The sequence below is a fragment of the Etheostoma spectabile genome, unplaced genomic scaffold, assembly GCF_008692095.1.
Source record: "Etheostoma spectabile isolate EspeVRDwgs_2016 unplaced genomic scaffold, UIUC_Espe_1.0 scaffold00007954, whole genome shotgun sequence".
Classification (NCBI taxonomy): Eukaryota; Metazoa; Chordata; class Actinopteri; order Perciformes; family Percidae; genus Etheostoma; species Etheostoma spectabile.
The window spans coordinates 49,086-55,180 of NW_022603539.1; positions in this window are offsets into that span (position 1 = coordinate 49,086).

Here is a 6,095-nt window from a genome sequence, read left to right on the forward strand (position 1 = left end):
CGGATGTAGGAGGAATCCGGATGAGCTCAATGAACATTCCGCCCTCCATCAGTCGTAAACCCCTCATTCAAGTCTGTCTTCACCTGTCTGATTCTACCCACACTCTGGCAGCTCTGGTGGACTCTGGAGCAGAAGCAAACATTATTGACACGGGACTTGCTCGTCAGCTAGGCTTGGAAAACCATCGCTTGTCAACTCCTGTTCCAGCCCGGGCCCTGGATGGTCACTTACTTGGCACAGTTACCAGCATCACAGCTCCCGTATCTATGATGGTGTCAGGAAACCACCGTGAGACCATCCGCTTCCATCTGCTCAGCTCTCCAGGCCAACCCCTAATCCTGGGCTACCCTTGGCTCCGTCTCCACAATCCTCACCTCGATTGGGCCTCCGGAACTGTGAAAGAGTGGGGGGTCACCTGCCACCTGACCTGTTTGCGTGCTGCCTCGCTGCCCCCCGGCTCAGTACCCCCCAGCATTGCCCCTGACATTTCTAATGTTCCTGACTGTTACCATGGTCTCCGAGAGGTGTTCAACAAGACCAAAGCCACGTCACTGCCCCCACACCGTCCGTACGACTGTGCCATTGATCTTCTCCCTGGTACTGCTCCACCCAAAGGACACCTCTACTCACTATCCCCTCCGGAAAGAAAAACTATGGAGGAATACGTCAGGAACTCCTGGCAGCTGGACTTATCCGCCCGTCTTCCTCTCCTGCTGGTGCCGGGTTCTTCTTTGTGGGAAAGAAAGATGGTTCTCTTCGCCCCTGCATTGATTATCGAGGTCTCAATGAAGTCACAGTGAAGAACCGGTACCCTCTGCCTTTACTCACCTCTGCTTTTGAGCTGCTCCAGGGATCCACGATCTTCACAAAACTGGACCTTAGGAATGCTTACCACCTAGTGCGAGTAAGGGAGGGTGACGAGTGGAAGACTGCATTCAACACCCACACCGGCCATTACGAGTACCTGGTAATGCCATTTGGCCTCACCAACGCCCCAGCGGTATTCCAGGCGCTGGTAAACGATGTGCTCCGGGACATGCTGAATAAGTTTGTCTTCGTGTACCTGGACGACATCTTAATATTCTCCAGAACTCTGTCTGAACACATCCGTCATGTCCAGCTGGTTCTTCGTCGACTCCTGGAGAACTCTCTCTACGTCAAAGCAGAGAAATGTGAGTTCCATGTTAAGACTGTGTCATTCCTGGGATACTTCGTCACTGAAGGCAATATCCAGATGGACCCTGCAAAGGTCTCGGCAGTCACCTCCTGGCCAGTTCCGAGGAATAGGAAGATGTTGCAGCAATTCCTCGGTTTTGCCAACTTTTACCGGAAATTCATCCGGAGCTACAGCTCCGTCGCCGCTCCCCTCACAGCTCTGACCAGCATTAAACACCCTTTTTTCTGGACCCCAGAGGCCAACACCGCCTTTCATACCCTCAAAGCCCGGTTCACCACTGCCCCCATCCTCCAGATGCCGGATTCAGACCGGCAGTTCGTTGTCGAGGTGGATGCTTCTGACGTGGGTGTCGGGGCCATACTCTCTCAACGGGCAGGAGAGGACAACAAGCTGCACCCCTGTGCATTTTTTCTCGCCGGCTTTCTCCTGCTGAGCGCAATTATGATGTTGGTGACCGTGAGTTGTTGGCTGTCAAGGTTGCCCTGGAGGAGTGGCGTCACTGGCCGGAGGGGTCCACAGTTCCGTTTCTGGTCTGGACAGATCACAAAAATCTTGAATACATCCGCAATGCCAAACGTCTTAACCCCAGACAGTCTCGCTGGGCTTTGTTCTTCACCAGATTCAACTTCACCCTGTCATACCCCCAGGTTCCCGAAACACCAAGCCGGACGCTCTCTCCCGTCAGTTCCAGAAGGATGACACCCCTTCCCAGGAACCTGCATCAATCCTGCCTGATCCCTGCGTTGTAGCTGCCGTGACCTGGGATATCGAGGTGGAACTTCAAGAGACCCTCCGTGGCCATCCCAGTCCCAGTGCATGCCCAGACGGTCGTCTCTTCGTCCCAGAGAATTTAAGGTCCCGGGTCATACAGTGGGGACACAACTCCCGCCTTGCCTGCCACCCGGGCTCCGCCCGCACCTGCCATCTCCTTGCCCAGCGATTCTGGTGGCCTTCTTTGAGAAAGGATGTCCGGGAATTCGTCCGTGCCTGCCCCACCTGCAATCAGAACAAGTCCTCCACTCGGCCTCCAGCTGGTTTACTCCAGCCCTTGCCTGTGCCCACACGACCCTGGTCCCACGTCTCCTTGGACTTTGTAACTGGCCTCCCACCATCAGGTGGGATGACGGTCATTCTCACTGTGGTTGACCGGTTCAGCAAGATGGCACACTTCATCCCCCCCTAAACTGCCATCGGCCAGAGAGACTGCCCAGGCTGTTCTTGATCACGTCTTCCGTCTTCACGGGCTGCCCAGGGATGTTGTTTCTGACCGAGGCCCGCAATTCACCTCTACATTCTGGAAGGAGTTCTGCCGTCTGCTAGGGGCCACAGTGAGTCTCACCTCTGGGTTCCACCCCCAGTCTAATGGACAGTCCGAGCGGGCAAACCAGGAGCTGGAGAAGGCGCTGCGGTGCATGGTTTCTCGCAAGCCTCTGGCTTGGGCGCAACAACTGACGTGGATAGAGTATGCTCACAATTCTCTCACCTGCTCCGCCACTGGTATGTCACCTTTCAGTGTGTGTATGGTTACCAGCCCCCCCTGTTTCCCAGCCAGGAAGGAGATGTGTCCTGCCCGTCTGCCTTCGCCTATGCCCGCCGTTGCCGTCGTACCTGGTCACAAGCTCATGCCACGCTACTCAAGTCAGCTGTCGGCTATGCCATTGGGCTAACCGCCGAAGAACGCCGGCACCCACCTACCGTGTTGGCCAGAAGGTGTGGCTGTCAGCCAAGGACCTCCCTCTGCGGGTGGAATCACGTAAGCTTGCACCTCGATTCCTCGGCCCATTCCCTATCCAAAGGATCATCAGCCCTACTGCAGTCCGGCTCCAGTTGCCGACATCCATGAGGGTGCACCCTACGTTCCATGTTTCGAAAGTCAAGCAGACACATGAAAGCCCGCTGGTTCCCGTGGTGGCTCCGCCTCCTCCTCCTCGTCTTGTTGACGGTGGGCTGGTGTACACCGTTCGACGCCTGCTTCGGTCCAGAAGGAGAGGTAGGGGTCTTCAGTATCTCGTCGACTGGGAGGGCTATGGGCCTGAGGAGAGAACCTGGGTGCCTGCCAGTCGGATTTTGGACCGGACACTCATCGCCGACTTCCACCGCATGCATCCTGGTCAACCTTCCATCCGTAGGGGCCGCCCCAGAGGGGTCCCTAACCGTCCTACCCGCCCGGCTTCCTGTCCTGTGCCTGACCCTGACCCTGTCTCGGTGCCTGTCCAGTCTTTGGTCGTGATCCTCCGGCTCTCTCTGAGGATGAAGGTGTTCTCTCTGAGGAGTTTAAGCCCTCCGCCGGCTCCCTCCGCCCGCCCGGTATGGTGGTTTTCTTGGGGACTTCTGGGGCCGTCCCTTGGGGGGGGGGTTCTGTCATGAGCCCTCTCTCTGCCTGGTAACACGCTGATTGGAGTTTGATGACTTTCACCTGTTTCTGTTCTGCTCTGCCTCACCCTCATTACCTACCAGCTGCACTGCATTCACCACTCATCAAGTCCTGTATATAATACCTTGTTTTTCAGTCCTCACTTGTCAGATCGTCTGCTACCAGTACCGGTTACCTGCCTGTTTTGGGAAAATCCTTTTTGACTCTACTGATCCCGGATCCGCTTAATTGCTTCTGTGTTCTCCTGCTCCGGACTTCTCGGACCATCCAGCTCCTGCTCTCTACTGGGGATCTACACATGTGCTGATTTTTGGATTTCCCGGTACCTCTGACACTCCCATACCCCCAACCCTTTAATAAGCCATTGAACGTGACGCTTTTGTGGTCCTCATCTTGTTTGGTGTCTGACAATTGCCAAAAGGACAGACTTTTTATGCTTAATTTAAACTATGGTAACTTAAATTCTGAAAAATATAAAACAAAAGTGCAAATTTGAGATTGTAACTTAGCTTTCACATCATTGAAATATGGGTATGAAAACTAAAATAACCTTGTAAAAGTACATGCATGAAAGTGCTTTAACTGTAGACTCAACATGTCTACAACATTCAAGGAGAAATAGAACACAAGTGACAAAACTACACTATTGTGAATAGCCTACTTAATGTACAATATTTCAAGAGTTTCCAAATGCAAACAATTTAGGAAAATATACAACATGAAATAGTACAAATCTGAGATTCTACCTTGGCTTTCACACTATTGAAATATGAGCAAAAAAGGTTTTAGCTGTAGAAAAAAAAGGTTAAGCTGTAGAATTGACATGTTACACAACTGAATTGAAATTGAACACAAAGAACAGTTCAATTATGCATGATTGCACAGTATTACTCCCACAGTATGCTTCCCAATGCATCCAATGCATCAGAAAGTCCAGTTAGTTTTTGAATGTTGTCACTAAAATCATCAGCTCGACATTTTGGGCAAAAGGTAGAATTATTCTGCCACTCTTCAATGCAGCTCCTACAGCCAACAAGGCTTTGGCAGCACGATGAAACCATGGGCTCAACCACTGGACCTGCCAATTTAAATCAGAAAACAGTTGTAAAAACTACAGTATTTGATTGAAATTAATTGCTTTTTTTGGTCTATGTTCATCATGGAAAGAGTTAATTAGTTGTACTTATATATGTGTATATAGACTAAACTTTGTCTATGGTATCATCTATTTATTTACTGTATCCACATTTGTGGTTGTAGAACACCTGACCTGGGATTTTCCATATTTATCTAATTATCAAATGTCATTTGTTGCTAAATAAGACAATGCAAAGTGTATGTTTTTTTAACAACTTCTGAATTATGGGTAATACAGTTTTTTAAAGAAAACAATATAAATATAAGTAAAATGTTACTTTTGCAGACAATACAGGCAAAGGCATCTCTAACAGCTGATGCTTGGGCCTCAGTCAGGGACAGTTTTGTTCTGCGGTTGGAATTTGCAAACTCCACCAGCTCCTTCATTGTAGTGGACACTTCTTGCAGTCCCTGGGCTGCCAGGACCACCTCTTCAATTCTGTCAAAAACGCCATCGAGGCCTGTATCTTCTCGTCGACTGCAACTAAAGCAGAATATACAAAAAGCAAATTAAATATCCAATAAATGCAACAATTTTAACCCTGTCAATAGCTACTATGGTCATTGTAGACCTTGTGTTTAATAGCCAGATGGTTTTATGCCCAATATTACCTGCTGTTACTTCCATTAATCTGGGATTCTAATTTGTTATTCAGAATTATTTTTGATTAACACATTAAACAAAATCAAAATACATCAATAATATCGACCCTAAATCTCATGCAGTCCTAGAAACTTGACAGAAGAATTGCAACATCTACACCAAAATCAGTCAAGTAAATTGTTGTGTATGAGATTCTCTATAAAGTCTTTCCCTGGAACAATTTGTGACTATTTGTAATGAGGCCTAAATTGGCAAAACATCTTACAGTTACTCCTCACCTATGAATTTACGAGAACATACAAATATGCAACCATAATAATGTGCATTTTCCAAATCAAGTACCTCAGTCTCCTCTTTTTACTAGCTTGTAACTGCAAGAAGTGTTCTTCCTGCACAGCAATACTTTCCTTGCATTTTGCTTCCAAATGATGATCCTGTATAGAAAAAGTATAGTCCATTAATTGTGCAAATGGTATGACATGTCCTCAGCAGATGGGCAATAACTCCTACTACAATAAGTTTATTTGAGGCAAAAAAGCATGCTGGATTTATATGTACTATTTCAAATTTCTTTTATATGAACAATACAAAGTCTTCAGCTATACCTCTGGTTTCCTTCCGAGTCCAAGATTTTGTTTCCCTGGCCGTCAGTGAGGATGCGTGAATCCTCTTGTTCAAGGTTCATTGAACAAGTTCATTGACTTTGTTTTGGATGCACATAACAGAAGCCTCAAATTCCGAGAAACGCACAGTCAGGGTTTTGTGCTAGTCTCCAACTTGCCATCAACAAGCTCAGCGATGAA